This window comes from Mustela erminea, chromosome 3 (assembly GCF_009829155.1).
Source record: "Mustela erminea isolate mMusErm1 chromosome 3, mMusErm1.Pri, whole genome shotgun sequence".
Taxonomy (NCBI): Eukaryota; Metazoa; Chordata; class Mammalia; order Carnivora; family Mustelidae; genus Mustela; species Mustela erminea.
In genome coordinates, this window is record NC_045616.1 from 17,155,193 (window position 1) to 17,174,520 (window position 19,328).

Here is a 19,328-nt window from a genome sequence, read left to right on the forward strand (position 1 = left end):
ACTCTCAGTTTTTATATTAAATCATCAGAAGGCCGTGCTTGAAGAAGAAATGTGAAAAATACAATATGAAAGTCTTACTGATTTTCAGATTATAGAATCCTCTTTCTTACATCTTTAACTACAGCACAGTTACTCAACTAACAGAAAAACCTAAGGATAGAGGCAAGAGTTAGCATTTTCTGTGGCAATTCTAAGTGTACTGAGATGGTATGGAATTCCCAGGTTATATTAAGACCAAAAAAATCAAGGTACATAACAGTATCTATGTGTTTTTTAAAGTAACAAATGCATAGAACCACCCCGATAAAGATACACACAAAACTGGTAATCATGTCTATCTTTGGAAAGGAGAACTGGGTGGTTCAGGTAGACATAAAGGAAAGACTTATTTTTCACTGAATTTTCTTTTGTATCCTTTTAATTTTGGACCAAGATCAGTAATACTTTGCAAGAATAAATAAAAATTTTTAAATACGATTTCTCTTTGAGGGTTTTCTCTTGGAAGTCATCCCAGAACATAGATCGTATGACCCTATATTATTACTGGTTATAGTTAATTATTTGGGGTTGGGAGGATTTAACAGGAAAGAGGAACCTGATATTCTTATGGACCAGTGATCCTGATAGATTAAAACCTAGCCAAGTTGATGGTGTTGATACAGTTGACAGACTCATTCCCATTTCTTATTGGATCTCTCATCCATCCTCCACCTCGGCTACCATACAGCCTTTAAACTCTAGATGAGTGGGATGCTTGCGTTGGGCCCCTTGCTTAGAGAACCTTGTTCTGCCCCTTCTGTGGTCCTGCCCGACAAACTCACTAGAGTTGCAGTCAAAGGGATGTGTCCACCCAGAGCCTTAGGATCCAATACTTTTTTTTTTTTGTTTAGGAATATCCTAGGAGTTGGGGTGCCTGGGTGGCTCAGTGGGTTAAGCCTCTGCCTTTGGCTCAGATCATGATCTTGGGGTCCTGTGATCAAGTCCCGCATCAGGCTCTCTGCTCAGTGGGGAGCCTGCTTCCCCCTCTCTCTCTGCCTGCCTCTCTGCCTGCATGTGATTTCTGTCTGCCAAATAAATAAATAATTTTAAAAAACTTAAAAAAAAAAAAAAAAAGGAATGTCCTAGGAGCTATTTTATTTAAAGCAACAACAACAACAACTGAGCCATCTTGTCCTCTGAAGACATGACAGAAAACAATAGTGATTTCTGTAATGCTATTCTCCCACATACTCTGTTTACCAAAGTATATTGGGCTTAAGCTAGAAAAGTCAATACTGTGTATTTATAAGATATTAATGTCTTTTTCAAAATGATATAAAGATATTACATAAAATGAAGCAAATTTCAAAACACTTTTAAAGAAATTTAAACTCTAAACTTATCTGTGGGAGTTACTTGGCATGCCTCTTGTGTTCAAAGATCATTCATAGTAAAGGCGTAACATTCTGACGCCACTAGAAATCGTCAGATAGGATTCAAATGGAAAGGAAATTAGAACCAAGGGATTGATAAAAGAGGAAGTTGATAATTTAGGGCATATTGTTTTTTAAGCTTTTTATGTAGAATTTGATGTTTAAGAAATGGAAGAGTAAATAGTAAATAGTAAATATGTACTATAGCTGGAAATGAAAGGAGTTTAAAAGGGGATTTAGATACAATTTTTTTTTTTTTAAGTAAGCTCCATGTCCTGTGCAGAGCCCGAACCCACCACTCCAAAATCAAGACCTGAGCTGAGGCTGAGATCAAGAATTGACCACCCAACAGATTAAACCACCCAGGAACCCCAAAAGGGAACTTATATATTAAAACTATATATAGTTTATATTTTTAAAGGTATTTTCATTTGTAGGTTAGCATAAAAGCTCTTTTACTAGGAAATATCTCCATTAGGATCAGATGCGAATGTGGAAATCCTCATTATTTTTCATAACAGCTGTAAACTGATAGAAATCTCTTGGAGGCGGAGACCAGGGATGGATCATCTATGCACTAAAAATGGGGAGAAGAGAAAGCCCTGTTTGACGAGACAGAGATTTGGAAAGGCTGACATTTGGACATGGCGCTTGAAACCCAAGGATGGTTAAGTCAGTAGGCACTGGAAGATACAAAGAAATGACTAGTGTGGAGTGCCACCCACCTCCGTCCCTCTGAAAAAAAACAAACAAACTAGAAAGATCTGGAACCATTCTACTGAACCTGGTATCACTTTGTATACCAAATGTATATAGATCTCTGAGAAATCTAAGATGCAAAATTCTTGCCTTTGGGCTGATAACAGATTGGGGGAAATGGTGATCTATTGGAAGAAGATGTTAATGGGGCTCTAAGATCCCACCAGACATGGTGATTCAGAAAATGTCACCAGAAGCAGGGTCCATCTTGAGAGCAGTGACACAGTATGTCCCCTGTCCCATCTATTTATTGACAGTAATTGCTGAACATTTCCCTCAACTGTTTCTGTCTCATAAAAGGAAGGAACTCTTAAGTGCCTAAGAAAACTGGCAATTATAAAGACTTTTGTCAAAGAGATTATTTTCATGTCAGTGCTTAAAATGTCTCTTTCTCCACATTGCCTTGGGAGCAAATGAAACATCTAAGAAACTGGGATCCTCCAAGCTCCTCCTTTTTTTTTTTTTTTTTCTCCTCTTAATTCTTAAGCACACAGTCCACAGAGCTGGCCAATGGGTGATTTTCATGGCATCCACCCAGCCAGTGACCGAGACCACATCCCTTGGCTTGCATACATTCTTGGACAAGCTCACTAACACGTACAGGGGAGATGCTGACATTACTGAAAGCTTCGAGAAGAGGGGGTTATGAGAATCTAGCAAGAGAAACAGCTCAAAGTAAAATACGAGACATCACAATTTCTGGTCTTCCTTGGACCCCATTTACCAAGACACTCATGAGGTTCCTGCAACATGTTTCCAATCCATATTTCAGTTCTCTCTGCCTGGTCCCATCTCAACTTTTTTCTCTCCTACCATCCAAAAGTTTATGTCCCTTGATACAAAATCATTCGGTTCTTTGTTGTCTCTTTCAGACTCATGCCTTGGGGTCTTGTCTTCCCTTCCCAAGCCCTTAGCAAAGTACTGAATACATAAATACAACTTATTTTGTAAAAGAAAACTGGTGCCCTTCACTGAAATGGTTATATTTCTTTACTTCTCAGCATGAAGCACTTTATAAAGAACCAGTGAGTGGAAGGCACTGGTGGTGACTCTTCACACCTCCACAGACAACAGGAACTCTTTGTTCAGGAGTCCCTGGATCCTACAGGGCTCCCCTCTGTGGGCATGCCTGCCCTGCTGACCTCCCCTACTGGCACATGCTTCATCCCCCAGGGGCCTGACTCTCTAGAGACCACAGCCCAGAAGTAGCAAGAATTCAGTCCTAGTGATTTCTTCTGATGTCAGGACCCTTGCTCTGGGATCCCCCCAGAAGTGAAGCCTTCTGCCTCCCAGCCATTTCTGAAAACCTCTATCTCAAGTGCCCACAAACACGCCATGTGGTCTCTGCCTCTTGCCCCTGGCCCACTGAAGGTAGGCTATCTTCTTAATCTCTGCCTCCCCTAAACATTCAAATACTGGTGCTCCTATTGGTACCCAAAGCCAGAGAGCCCCATCCTTGGGGCTCATGGAAACTCCATGTATGGGACCAGGGTTCAAAACCATGCAAAGTACACACAAACCCCGTTTCTCAAGGGGGTAGAAGGAGATGGTGCTGAGATCATCTGTTATGTCCATGTTCTTTCTTCCTTCTGACTTCATTGAGGCTTAAGTCCATGCGTTTCCTTTAACCCTGGGAGAACTTTTCCTACTATATTCTGAGAGATGAGACCACTGCTCGGCACTCCAGGGCTGAGAATTCCAAAGGTCTCTTTAAACTAGAGTCCAGGCTCTCACTCACCAGAAGGCACAATAAAAACAATACCTGGCATTTTAAGGAAGGCTTCCTATGAGCTCGGCAAAGGGTTAAGCACCCCCGCTGTCTCATTTAATTATCCTTAAAGCCCAATGCCATAGGTATAGTTATTATGTCCATTATACAGATGAAGAATCTAAGTTTCAGAGAGGTTAAACAACGTGCCCAAGATCACAGAACTAACATACCAAAGTCAAGTCTGAGCACTCTTCATCACTAGGCCATACTGCCACTGAAATCACTACATTAACAAACCCTCTGAAACCAGCCCTACTATGTTCCCTGAGCTTCTTACACATAACTGGGCCATGCTCAGATGCTCCACCACTACCACCCCCACCCAGGCAAGAGTCCAGCAGATGAAATATCATGGCCCAGTCCCAACAAGGTTTTCAAGGACTTCTAAGCAGAGCTGGAAACTCCCCTCAGAAATAGCTCCCAGGGAAAGATTTAACTGGGGCTTCATGAGCTGCTTTGCCACTCACAGTAGACACAGATTGCCCAGCGAAGTCCCCTGAAGTCAAGGTCAACCCTCGGAGTCACTGCCTATTAACTACAGTCTTCATCATGCCGACTTCCCCCTGAGGAGCCCTCAAGCTCTCAAAATAGCCAGTCTTGGCTTCTGACCAGCTTACTGAATTAACGATGTCTCCAGAGTCTTCTCCCGGATTATCTGACAGTTCAGTGGGAGTCCCCAGGTTTGCCATGCTAATTTTTAAATCTCTAGTCAGAGTAACCAAGGCAACTGATACATGTGACCTAACACTGTAACATATTGGCCAGCCTTGGGGGGCCTCCTACAGGATCACTTAAAAATTCTTAGAGATGTTATAGCTAAGTGGAGTCCCCTCAGTAGGAGCCCTAGAACCTGTGTCCCCCACCCAAACCTGGTTCCACTCAGGTTTGGGCTCCCCGGGAACCCACACCCACTTAGGAAACCCGCAGGCACACAGTCCTACTCTTGGAGTTTGGAGCTGAATGTTCTAAGCTGAATGTCTTTTCCAATACATCTTCCATCTTATACGTCTGCTTTGAAAGGAGCTGTTCTTGAACTCTGCTTCATACTCAAACCTTTGGTGGCCACCCTAAAAACACAATCCTGACCTCTGGTTTGACCTGCTCCATGGATGCCCCAAATACAATTATATTCTCCCACTTTTATTTTCCATGAGACCTTGACAAGACACCTTGATAGAAAACACAAACCAAGAAACATGAGTGGTATTCCCAAGTGTGTCACTAACTTGCCAACTCACTGAATGTTGGTGATGAATGGTCTGAGTGACTGCTAAGGTTCCTTCAGCTCTAACCTTCCAGATTCTCCACTCCCATGCTTCACTGCCATTAAAAGTACACAGCTGTGTGTTCCCTCTCTATCCCTCTCCTCATCATGTCCCAGTGGCTGGCCTTTCCAGTTTGTTCCCTCATGTCTTTATCCATGGGGACATCTTTGATTTTTTTTTTCTTTTTACCTCTGTAACTAGCCTAACAAGGCCAAATTCTCCCAAATTATAAGACTTAAGTGTATCCCTCTGCCCCCTTTTTGTCAACTTCCGTGTCATTTTTACTTGTGCATCAAATTCTCCAACCTTCTTGTGAATCTAGCCCTCCTGCTTTTCTTCCTTCCTGATCATCAACATACAATTACACAGCAGCAATCAACTCTTTCATGTGCTGTTGGATGTCTTTCCTTCTAATGAGAGGCTCCCAATTGCCTCCTGCATTGATTTTATACTTTTGATAGTTTTCAACCAGCCCCCTAAGCATACTCATCTGAGGTTACCTCCAGGATCCCACCATTTTAAATTTGTAGAAAGAAACCAAGAATGAGAAGCAACCTTGAAATAACGGCTGCAATTTCTTTCAGATGCCTAAACTCGGAAAAGGTCACAGGAAGTTAGTTGCTGCTTATTAACATCTAATAGCTTGTGTTATTCCCATGGGCAGAAACAAACAAACAAAGCAATTGCAATTTGACAGTGACATAAACACCTGTCTGGCTAATGAATTCCTTGCCAAGTACGTGTTCCAAAAGAGAAAGTAGTGTCACCTTTAATGTAAATGATTTTTTTCCTAGAATGCTGGAGTTAACACCAAGGGAAGGTCAGATGTGTGAATAGCATAAATGAGAAATTATTGGAGCTATGTCTCTGGGAACATTACAATGGAAACTATCACATCATTTTGGTTCACTCTACTGGTGAACAAACATGGTGCCAATGTTTGTTCCATTGTTGCCATTAAACCTGCACAAGAGCCCTCAGGTCCACTAATTCATGCATTCCATCAAGGCACAATAAAGTGCTCTCTTTGCTAATCCTAGGAGCAGAACTAGCCCAATAACACAAACATGCTTCTTTAAGACTGATATCACCAGAATCTCAAAGTTGCCAAGTATCACCACTAAGAATAGAGACCTCCCCAAGGCCTATGTCTGCTAAGTATCTTGCAGGTATATCATACCACATAGTGAATTTCAAGAAATATTTTAAAACACCTTATCTCACAACCCTGGTGCGGCAGTTCTTTCTGCCCATGGGTCCCTGTGCTTGAATAAACCACCATTTTGCACCAAGCAATCAATTAATCAATCAATAAAACACCATATCTAACTAAAACCCTGCTGTACATGAATTGGGATCTGGCATCAGGGCCACAATATTCTTGGCTAAAGGATGATGATGGGGACATGGAGAGTCATATTACTGAGTTAAGAATGCGATAGTTCACAGAAAGCCAATTGATACTAAAAACAAAACCAACAAACAAACCAGAGCTAACCAACACTTAAAGATCTAAGACTTGAGCATCTGTGCTGCTCTGTGAACCCCATATAGGCTGGAAGCCTTCCATAGCTCTATAGAAGCAGTCTGTGAACAATAGATCTGAAGCACCCATATTAGATCAGAGAGTAGTTCACTGTATCACCTAACTAGACTTGTACAAATTACGAAGGAAATCAAATAAGCTCATCAAATTATTCTCAATATTTCAAAAATACCAATGGAAATTATACATAAAACCATCGTGAAATTACACCAACCAATCCAAGTTTCTTTTTTCTTGCTGTTGTTATTGTTATTGCCTAGAACATCAAGCCAACAAGAGAACAATGATACTGTCAAGATATGATGAGTGCCGTCTTCCATAGATCAGCCTGGCAGATGAAGGATTTCAAAGCAAGGGTTCATAGAGAAAACATTTTAAGAAGCTCTGGCACTGAAAAATCAAAAATTAATGTGTGAATAAAAGATAACTGGCTGCATCTTTGTTCCTGTATCACCACACTGGGAGCTGGCAATGGGAGCCAACCCCTCCATCACAGGGCACCCCTCTGCTCTGCCATCTTCCTGGCCATTATCCTCCCCCAAACACATGGACCAGGATATGCATGCTAAACACACACACAAGATTAAATGGTATGATCCTGGAGATAACTGGATCACAACTGAAGACACTAGTTATTGCCTGCCTTGCCTTCTCCCCAAACTGCCCACAGGGCAAAAGGCTACAGACAGAGGCTGCTCCTAAAAGTTTCAATGAAGGCTTTGACTGTGCTCAAACCACTGCATTCTGGATGTCCCTTTGTGGTGAAGAAACCTCCAAGGGCAGTTCCACCTCTGCAGGGAATGCTATGGGTGACTCGGAACAGCAGAGATAAGAAATAGATAAACCTTCTGACAATGAGGTCTGCATTGGTGGGCCAAGAGGAGACCACTTTAGCATCAGACTCACCCTCTTACAAGCTCCTATTAGAGCAAGCCTTCAGAAATTTGAGATGTCCAACCTAATTCTTCAAAACTATATTTTGGAGAAGTGTTGTTTTCAGCGTAGAACATCTTTCCACGCAGGTAGACCAGCCACTGGAATTTTGCTGCCTTTTTACACAAACATTATTGATGGCACTCTCTGGAGAATATTTCATTTTCTTCTCACTTTGCAAAAATATCAAGAGCTAACCATAAGTGTTTCCCAGCTTGGTAAGCAGTGCGTCGCCTTCAGACTCCCCGAGAGCGTGTTCTTCAAGGGAAAGAACAGAGCCACTGCAAGATTCTCTAATCACCTGGCCTAATTACGAAGACGAGTAAATCACTCAACATTGTGCCTTAAATATAATAAAAAGAATAATTTAGCAATCCAACAGGAAGCTGCTCCCTCAGCAGGATAATGACATATGAGTTTACGTCCAGAAAATGTACCTCGTCATCACCCTGGTCACCCTTATGCATTATTTATAGGTCGTGTTAAGTGCTTCAGGGAGTTTTGCAGGACATACACACTATTCAGGCACCCACGCTGTCCTTACTCAGCTAATACTGGCCAAAGAATCATGGTACTTAAGAAAAACACCTAATGAATTCAGCTGAGCCAGGTACGTTTGTCATTCTCGAGAACAGGATGTTGTTCAGAACCCAAAACCTTTTTCAAACAAGGCTAGACCTCCCCCACTTTGGAGATCAAAGAGTCAAGTTCTTGTGGCTTCAGATTCTGTTACCTCCAAGGGAAATCCTCCTCTTTATATAACACTGACCCATGGTCCAAACCTCCCCACCACCACCCCTCCCCCCACCTCCCAGCCAACAGAGCCCAACCACCTTCATGAGCCCTGCCAGCCCCTTCCCCAGTTATGATAGAACTTCTCTGCAGTTTCTGCCTCCTCAAAACAGTGGGAGTTATCAAAACTACCTCCCATCCAATGGAGAGTTTGACCCAACTGATTAAAGCCTGGGATAGCATGGAGGGTATTAGGAGAAGGAAGGGAAAAATCAAGGGGGGAACCAGAGGGAAGATGAACCATGGGAGGCTGTGGACTCCTGGAAACAAACTGAGGGTTTCAGAGGGGAGGGGGTTGGGAGGATGGGTGAGCCCAGTGATGAGCATTAAGGAGGGCATGTGTAGCATGGAGCCCTGGGTGTTATATGCAAACAATGAGTCATGAAACACTGTATCAAAAACTAATGATGTACTGTATGGTGATTAACATAACATAATTTTTAAAATTAAATTAAAAAAATAAAAATAAAAAATAAAGCTTGGGGTTAACGAAGCCAAGGTCAAAAGTCTCATTTGAACCCATGTGTTTTTCCCCTGCCATGCTAATTGACTCAACTCCAGCCACCAGCCTACCAAACTCATGAAAATGATTGTGGGTGGGGTGGGTAGAAAGGGTAAAGTACCCTCAGAGCCATTCTGTGTCCCATCTTCATCCAACGTAGTGTTAAAAGTATAAAGACACTCTTTTTCAAGAGGAAACTTCTTCTGCTTTGTAATTCTGTCCCTGGATAGCAGCAAATAATATTGGAGGGAGCTGTATCATCACCAAACCTCAGCCTCTATCTTCTCCAAATCCTTGTAGGTCATCTCCTATAAGACCTATCCTTCAGATTCAGGCAGCCCCAAACCTGGGTCCAACACCAAATACTCAGGGCCACCCAACAGGGGTTTGATCTGCTACTAGAATTCCCATCAAGATAGCTGGGCTTTTGTTCAGCCTGCCAACTGGACCCTCCAGCCTAGGCACAGCAGGGTCAAGCCCAGACCTTTCTTTGAACCCCTCGGCCAAGCTCTGCTCAGCCCCTGATCCTGGCAGGTCACAGGCACTGCCGCCTCCTTTGAGTACACTGCTGCCCTATCTAGAGTCAAAGTCCAAACTGGGTCACAGTCCATATGGCTGGTCTGGATACTGTGCCTCTGTGTGGTCTTCTGGAGTCTTCTCCTAGGATGGGGTGCCACCCTCCAAGTAAAGGCAGAGTGCTCCTGCTGTCTGGGAACAGAAGCCACAGGCTGCCTGGTGCCCTGTTCTGCAACCACCCCAAGAATCACCTCTGCTATCCCATTCCCCATTGTGTGTCTGGGGCTGCCCAAGGCGGGGGCTCTATAACTGGACCCTACCTTCTTGCAGGCCCCTCCCATGCCTGGATTTGCCAAGGACCCACTTGCCTCACACCTGAGTTATAACAGAATGGCTAATACTACCAACTTTACTTTGCCAAACTGCAGAATTGGAGAGCAGCTGAATAAGCACATGTTTTAAAATGGTAATGAGGGGATGTTAGAAAGGGAAGTATATGGGAACAGTTGGCGAAATATTCCTTTCCATGAGGGTAAACTGTTTTTATCCCGATGCCTGATTTTACTTCTTACTCCACCTCACTTTTCTGTACTGTGCGTTCTAGGGCCTCATGATTTCTCTTCAAGCTGCTTGGGATTCTCTCTCTCCCTCTCCATTTGGCTCCCCCCAAATGATTGATTATATGGTTGATTATATACTTATATATACATACATACACATATGTATATTTTTGATACACAGCCGCAGAATACAACTGGGTTCATTTGGCTATAAATTTGGGGTGTGAGTGAAAGTGATGCAAGCAAATTTCCCCCTACCACGTAGCCCATCACCGCACTCCCATTTCTTAATGGACCCTCACCTTGGGATTTTCCTTATGACCGTTTCATTAAGAACCAAACAATAGCTTTCTGTCCCCCCGCCCCTTTTAAAAAGGTGGTCAAGGGGCGCCTAAGTGGCTCAGTGGGTTAAAGCCTCTGCCTTCAGCTCAGGTTATGATCCCGGGATCCTGGGATCAAGCCCCGCATCGGGCTCTCTGCTCACCAGGGAGCCTGCTTCCTCTTCTCTCTCTCTCTCTCTTTCTCTCTCTCTCTCTCTGCCTCTCTGCCTACTTGTGATCTCTGTCTGTCAAATAAATAAATAAAATCTTTAAAAAAAAAAAGTTAATTATATTTTGGGGCACCTGGGTGGCTCAGTGAGTTAAGCCTTTGCCTTCAGCTCAGGTCATGATCTCAGGGTCCTGGGATCGAGTCCCGCCTTGGGCTTTCTGCTCAGGAAGGAGCTTGCTTCCTCCTCTCTCTCTCTCTTTATCTCTCTCTCTCTGTGTCTCTCTGCCTGTTTCTCTGCCTACTTGTGATCTCTGTCAAATAAATAAATAAATAAAAATAAAATCTTAAAAAAAAAAAAAAAAGGTCAATTTTAGCCTTTCCCTTCCATGGAAGAGGGAAGGAGTGGCTTTATTTCTAACCATTGGCTTTAGAGCTCAAGGAATGCCAAACCGGGAGTGCAGATGTGTGGGGGATCCTCGGGGCTCCGGGGAGACTCTGCAAGCTGCAGCGGGATCATCCGTCACAGGGCCACCAGGCCTGGGGGGCGCCCTCACTGGGCCAGGTAACACAGGCGCAGCTGGACCCCTGGAAGCTGGGCCTGGGCCCGGAGGCACGCAGCCACCTGCCAGCTCCTGGCCAGCCCTTGCAACTTTCATTTACTCTTTGGGACAATTCTCCACGGGGCTCAGGAAAGCTCATGCTGCCACCACACTGGCTCTGCTTCCCCTTCCAAGCCCTAATGAGGTGCGATAATGGATGCAGGAAAGTGTGCAAATGCAAATCAATACGGAGCATATGCTCAGGCTACCTCTCTTACCTCCCAGCCAGGCTAGAGAGCAAAGGAAATGCTTCAGAAGTATGTCTAGACCTGGGCTCCTTACTGTCCCCTAAAGAATACCAAGAAACGGCGACATCCTGGCTGCCTGGCCCTCTCCGGTCCTGGCCCAGGGGCAAACTGTCAATTCTGATTTGCTCCTCAGGGATGGCTTCACCGCTCATCTGTCTTCATCCCACAACACAAAACACAGCCCACGGGACAGAATGAGAGAAATTTGGCACCAATTTCCCCATTCTACTTCTGCAAAAGTCCCCAGCTGCCCTGGGAACATGGAGAGGCTGTCCCTGGCCTGAAGAGAAAGGCTGGCCAGACCTCCCGGGGCCAGACCTCCTGACTGCTCCACTTTGGCTCAACAGCCCAGGCTCGGGGCCAGGCAGAGCAGGGCCTTCTTGCCTGAGCCATTACGTCAGTGGACTCAGCAGGCCGCACTGCTGGCCGGGGAGATCTTCGCTTTGCTTTCCGGAGTCCAGGGGACAGAGAAGCTGGCGTGATACTCCTCGCACTTGCCAGATCCCCTTCACAGGGAGCTGGCTACAGGTCCTTGCAGTGCTCATGCAAGGCTCTGAAGGAAGAGAGAGGACACCAGCGTTTCTACGGGCTGCCTGCTCTGTGCCTGTCCTCACTTCAACCCAGCAGGGACAGCATCATCCCCATTTTGCAGAGGCGAAAACCAGGAGTCCCCGGGAGGTCAAGGAAACCCGAGTCCTGCCGGTGTCCAAACACCAGTGCTCTCTCCACTGGACGGTGAAGCATTGCATTTCAACCATCCTGGTTACGGCAGAGACATACATCAGGAACAAAAGTCTCAGGAACCTAAAGTCTCCAAGCCATGAGGCAGCAAGGCTGACTGAGATCCCTGCAATGCCCGTCTCTCCCCATCCCGGATCTCAATCATTTCAGAAGTGATCACGGGGCCTTTCCCAGTCCATCTGTAGGCCCTTAGCCCAAAATGGAAATGGCACACAGGCCTGACCTGGACAAGGGTCAAAATCTTCCAATAGGCGGCCAACTCCTGCTCATCCAGAATGCTCAGGAAAGGGGAAGGGGGCACTCCCAGTCCAGCCGCTTCGGTGGACAGGATTCAAGCCTGGTACATTTTACCTGCTGCACAGCCATAGCCAACTCATTCACCCGGGAAAGCTGGGGAGCCTAGAGGGTTTGGCATCGTGTCCCCAACTCCTGAAATGCAAGGATAATGGTGTCTGCCCTGAAGGGCTCCCAGGGTGGATTCGGTATGTTAGTCCCTGGAAGCAGGCTGCCTGCAGTTTGTGCCCCCAGTTTCCCACTGGCTAGTTTATTACCCTGGACAAGATACCTACCCACTCTATGCCTCCATTTCATTGATCATAAAATGGAATTCAGCACCATGCCTACCGCGTAAGCTCGTTACCAGGACTGTATGAATGAACATTTGGAAATGCTTAGAACGGCGCTGGCTCAGAACAGAGCTCTGTGAATTTAAGTTAAGACAAGAGTGACCACGAAGTACCTAGTGGCACATAGGTGACACTCTATAATGGCAGCTACATTTACGAGCGACTCGCAAAGGTTTAGAACGTCCTATCTTTAACTCCCTACGGTAACCACAGTTCTGATTGTTAATTGAGCCATCTGCTGTTGGGAGGGTGAGTCAACAGGCATGTCTCCAATGTACGGCGGGCACCCAGACGGTGTCATGATTGAGGAGCTCTGGTTCCATGCGCCGCTCCACTGGGTCTGATAGTCTCTGAGTCAGCAGGCCTTGCTCACAGGGGGGGAGCTGCAGATAAGTCAGTGGCCTTGCTCTGGGGCAGCCATCTGTCTGGCCTGATGTGTGGGGAAGATTTCAGCAACAATGAAGGAAAGCATGTTGGATATTCCTGAGAGGACATCTACTCTACACCCACTAGCTTAAAAACAACCCACTGGCCCAGTTGATTCCTCCCCAGGGACAGGTTCTTTGACCCCTTGATAACTCTAATGACTACCCAAAATCTGAAATAATGCCCAGATACAAACATGTTTATTTTGCTAAGAATTCACCATGTGAGCAAAAGTCATGATCCTGCAGTTTGAGCTTCTGGATACGAAATGATTGGAGACAGAGACCATGGCTCACCAGAACATTCCAGGACTAAAGGTCAGCCAGTAGGTCTGCAAACATGGTTTTGAACAGACCTGCCCCTAACACTAGTGGGGCCCCAGACAAGGGTCCAAACGGAATCTCATCATTAACAAAGTATGTTCTATCTCCCTACCTTGACAATGACAAGGTGATGAACTAGAGAAGGTCAGATTGACTTACAAGTCTTAGACTCCTCAGAGTTTTGTGCAGGAATAATGTCAGATGAGAATAAACATCCATGGCTCTTGGTTTCAGCCATATCACAGGAGACCTCAAGTGCTGGAGTGGGGGCACTGCAGACCAAATGTCCAACTCCACCCACCCTCCCTTCAAATCGCCATCCCTCAGACAGAGCATCACCCTCTCGGGACAGGCCCAGCCAGGATACAGGATGGGGGCTATTTGTGTAGAAAATGCCAGGAACTTAGAACCCAGAGTATGGCCTGCAAGTAAGCAGCATGGGCTAAGTGAGAGAATGCCCCCTTGGCCCTGCAGATGCTTTGTCCTGTGGGGAGGTATGTGGCTAGAGGAGTCCAGTTCGGGGGCCTCTCTAGCCCAGGTCCAGAGACCTTGATCTCTCTCATTTAAAATGTTTAGTGATGGGGCACCAGCTGGCTCACTCAGTAGAGCATGTGACTGTTGATCTTGGGCTTGTAAGTTCAAGCCCCATACCAGGTGTACAGACTACTTAAAAATAACATCTATAAAATGCTCTGTGACTCCAGGTGAATCGTGTACTGTACAACCTCACTCTCTACCCCAGATCCACATCACCCTCTTCTCTGCCACTTCCCCAGATGTGGACCCCTTCTGCTTCTCTTCCCAAGCGTCTCTAACAATGGTACACAACTTGAAGTTCAACTTCGCTGGTCCTTGGAAAGTTTTGATTGGCTGAGCCTTCTTGAGTCCGACAGTGACATGGTCTGCAGGACATGTTTTTTTAAAGCATCCTGTGCTTCTCCATCACATCTGTCTCAGCAAAACATTGCTACTGAGGGTCTCCTGTCTCTCTTGTTTCCTGTAGTCACCTGGGCTGAGAACCAGGACCCTGGACTTCTGTCCCCCAGTTAACCAGCTCTAATTACGATAAGTCACACATTTGCCTATGGCTATGGCTCTTTTTGTTGCTGTTGTTGCTATTGTTTTCTTCTGTGTGTTCCCAAAAAGACAAGTGATGGAGATGTATATGGAAGGTTTTTTGAGTTGAGAATAACAGAGTTAAGCACTTGTTTCTGGTAAGTTGCATCATGCCATATATATTATTCAAGCTGAGAATTTCCCCTGATGACAACTGCATTTCCAGGTCATAAAAACATTCAAGAGAAGTACTCCCAACAAAGAATTGTTTGTTTGGTTGTTTTCTTGTCTGAAAGCACTTTCTTCCACACTATCTTTTATATCTTGGCAACTTATCCCAGCAATTACTAATGTTCCATCTCTCTCTGTGGTTCTCACCTCCTTTCCCCCATCATATGACTAAGTGATGGACTACAGGAACTCTCAGCCCTTTATCATCTCGGGGCCCCTTTAAACACCTAAGAATTATGGGGGAGCCCAAAATCTTTGTGTAAGTAGACTACATCAATCAATATTTAACATACTAGGATTTAAAGCAGGGAATTTTTTTAAATTAGGTCGAGTAGATCCTATGACATGTTAACCTATAAAACATCTTTTTGGAAAATAACCATCTTCTAAAACAAATTTAAAAATTAGTGAGAAGTGCCTTTAATTTTACAAATCTCTTTAATGTCTGGCTTGATGGGAGACGAGAGTCTCACATCTGTTTTTGTATTCATCTACTGTGATATGTTGTTTAAGTTGGAGTATATGAAGAAGATTCAGCCTCACAGAAATCTATAGTTGGGAAAAGGAGGGATACATTAATAGCCTTTGCAGAGAATTTCCCAGAGTCATCCATGATGCTCTACCAAACTTCATAGGTTGTAGTTCCTTGAAGGTGCAGCCCAGAAGCCCTACAACAAAATTTTTGCATCCTGTTAGATGGACATCCATGGGCCATCTTGCTCTCTGGATGTCACTTTGACTCACATATGAATTTATAAAAGCACTCTTTGGTCACTTGGAAATACTAGTTCACTGGCTTATTTCAGATTCTACAAGTATGGACACATTACTTGTACAACATCAAAAAAATCATGTTCATTAGTGTCATCGCCAGGAAATCCTTATATTATAAGATGCTATTAAGCATAGTGGTAAACACTTGTTATCCAAAATTCCAATTTTTGATTGACAGCTAACATTCTATCATTGGACACAAATACTTTCAGGAGTTTTTCTTCAGCTAGTAGGCTTACTTCTTTTATCTTCAAGAAAATGTCTACCAGCTTCCCAAGCCTGTATAACCATAATTTGTCTACCATTCTTTCAAATAAAAATGGTAAGGGATGAAAGAAAAAAAAAAAGTGGCTAGTTCAGCTTGCAACTCAAACAACTACACAAGTACTTTTCCTAGAGGTAAACTTCATACCTCAGCATGCAGCAGGAATGTTTTCTTGACTACTTCCTGTTTGGCCAAAGAGAATAGTAGAAAGCCACTTCTCAAGGGCCAAATTTTAATAAAATAATTTTCACTGTATCATCAAGAACATTCTTTAAACTGTATTGTTTTTTATTATTTTTTATGGTGGGTGTGCAATGGTGAAAAATGCAAGGACTATGGGTACAGGTTAGGGCCACTGCCCTGATCTGTGTTAAAGCAGCTATGGTTTTACCCACCATTGTTTTTGTACCTTTGATACAAAGCCAATGTGATGAAAGAGACAAATGATATGTTATATTATGGTAAGTTTGACTCTGAAGACTCCCTGAAGGTCTCAGGGACTCCCAGAGGTCTATACATCTGGGACTCACTGGTCTAGATCAATGCTGGGGTCCCTTCCAAGCCCACCATTTTATGCTGTGGACATTTGCCTTTTTATCTGCTGCTATGTGTGACTCATGATTCTAATCCATGCTGTGGATCTCATTCCCTCTCTTCTGTGTATGCTTCTTCAAACCTAATTTACCAGAAGCCTTCTTGCTCTACTTGCTTTAAGTCAACTATTTTCTCATTTCTTGTCATGTCTATTTCTCCTTTCTCAAAGAATGACTCCTCTCTGGACTTGCTTCCATAATCTCTTTGTGATAAATTAACTCATTCATCCATCAGTGAGATGTAGTAAAATCCTATCATATGACTGCCACTATTTTTGTCAACAGACACAGGGATAGGACACAGAGCTCTTCTTCTACAGGAGATACTTCATCTCCCAGCGGAAATGTACATGCAAACATAGGATCACAATGGAGAGCTTCAAGACTGGTTATACCAGTGTGTCCCAGAAAGAACAAGTGCCATTAAAATGGTAGACAACAGGGGGTGAGAAGCTGTATGCCTGATTTTGCCACATGACATGCCAGAACATTGACTATAAGTAGGTGGTGTGTATCCTGCCTAGTAACTGTAGGTAACAAAGTGAACAAGATCTAGAGGGATTTTTCAGCTCATTCATCCCTCATTTAGGGAAATGAGAAAAAGAGTCCCTAAGTATAACAGAACCCACAATCACTAACAGTAATTCTCAACGCCAGAAGTATGTTAGAACTACACATTGTGCTCTGCTTAAGTATCCTATTTAAATATCCTGAACCCTTCTCCATGATTTAGATTTAATTGTCCTGGGGCAAAGCTTTTTTAAAAGCTCCCACAATGTTTGTAATAATACATACTCAAGGTTGAAACCCACTCTACAGTGAGTGAGACTCAGATAAAATTTTTATTTGTTGAGGAAATGTTAGCTGATGTTACAAGCAAACTCAGCAAAACACCTCCTGGGCAGGCAGGTGTTATCCTCCAAGTACTGATTCAGATATGCATGCTCCTTGCATCTTGTGGTTCCACCATCTTTAATGTATGGAAAGGGAAAGAGCTTGGTGATGACACATGGGTGGTCTTAACTGTCCAGGCAGGAGCAGCACCCACCTGCTTCACCAACACTCTACTGGTCCCAACTCAGTCACTAGATCCCATGTAACTGCAAGAATGCTGGGAAATTTGGTTTAGCTGTGTGCCTGAAAGGAAAAGGAAAAGGAAGCTTGGTCAGTGACCAGTGTCTGCCACAGAGATGATCACATCCTTACAACTTAAAGAATATAGTTGTCTTCCACATACTCATTGCAAGGAATAAATAAAAATGAAAGTGAAAGGAGCCTATAGTCTTTAAAAGACCAAAGGACAGATAAACCAATCATAGTGGATGTATCTTTTTTAGATATGGGCTTAAAAAAAAACCAAAAAATTATGACATTTACTGACAATTAGAAGTTTGAATGCTGATGAGCTATTTGATCCACCTGCATTGAAATATTTACAAATAAAGGAGCACCTGGGGGGCTTGATAGATGAAGTGTCTGCCTTTGGCTCAGGTCATGATCCCAGGGTCCTGGGATCGAGTCCCGTATTGGGCTCCTTGCTCAGTGGGGAGCCTGCTTCCTCCTCTCCTTCCCTCTGCCTGCCACTCCTCCTGCATGAACTTTCTCTCTCTCTCTCTCTCTCAAATAATTAAATAAAATATTTTTAAAAATATTTATAGATAAAATAATACAATGTCTGGGCTATGCTTCAAAAATAATATGGGGGGAGAAGGAGGATACAGATGAAAATAATTGGCCATGAGTTGGTAATTGCTGAAATTGAATAATGAGTATACTAGTGTGTCTCTATTTATGGATGACTGAAAATTTCCATAACATAAGTCTCTGTAAGAAAAAGAGAAATTCCTATTGTTTCATGAACTTTGAAACTAAGTCTCGGTCTTTGCTTCTCTTTGCCCAGCTTATGGTCATTGACTCTCCAATTTCTGTTGGAGGTGCTACTTATTCAGCACTGTCTGCAGGATGCACACTGTGCCCAGGAACCCTGCAGCTCCCTGCTTCTCTCATCTGAGCCGTCCACATGAGTAAAGACAAACAAGCATTCTTCAGTGAAGGATGTCTACCCAAAGTCCCTCTTAGTAGAAAGAATCATTTCCTGCTTGAAAAATAGAAACAAAACAAAACAAAAAAACCCAAATACATACCAGTATTTCCTTCATATCATGTATAAACACACCTCAAGAAGCAGAGCTTGAAGGAAAGACTGTGCATCACTTTGTAGTTCAAGTTGAAGAAGAGAAGAGAAGGCTTTATGTGTACAATGATAAAATCCCAGCCCTGTTTCACCTTCTCACTGAAATCACTACATTAGTCAATGCAGTCTTCCATGGGTTTTCCTAATTCCTGAGATGAACCTTTAACAACTCTCCCTCGGGGGCTCTTTCCTCAAAAAGTCAGTGGATGGGCCCATGTTCCAGCTCCTCCTCTATTTAAATAAAGGCTCAAAAACCACAAGTCACACCTAGTTCTTCACATCTACTTATTCTGCGTGGCCAGAGTCTCACCAAAACACAAGCTTTCTTCTCTATCCCAAGATCTTCCCATCTTCCACACCTTAAGGGGCACATCTTTCTGCAGGATGAAAATGAATTTTCTTTAATGGCTTTTAGTTCCCCACCCTCCCAAACACTGAACATGATCCCTCTGGTTCCCTTCAACCTAATCTTACCTTCCTTACTTCTCCCCAGAGGGATGTGTTCTACCATCTCTTTCTCCAGTTCATCAGCTCTTGGGTTCTGGAGCCCTTTCTCCAACTGGGGCAATTGGACAAGAAGCAGAGCGGATTGCCCCTATGTGTCGCAGACAGCTAGTTATTCCCCCTACTTTGGAATGATGATGCTCATGCATTCTTCAGCCTTACCTCGTTGTACAACGAGGTTATCATAAGCAAAGTATAGCCTG

At 43.9% G+C, this 19,328-nt stretch overlaps 1 long non-coding RNA gene across 1 annotated transcript in view; it reads right to left on the bottom strand.

Moving 5' to 3' along the window:
- Positions 1-18,913: 18,913 nt before the first annotated feature.
- LOC116585557 overlaps positions 18,914-19,328 on the bottom strand; it is a 118,287-nt gene continuing 117,872 nt past the window's right edge. Inside the window, exon 3 of the long non-coding RNA XR_004283687.1 lies at positions 18,914-18,998. This is a non-coding gene — a long non-coding RNA (uncharacterized LOC116585557). The remainder of the gene's footprint in view (positions 18,999-19,328) is intronic.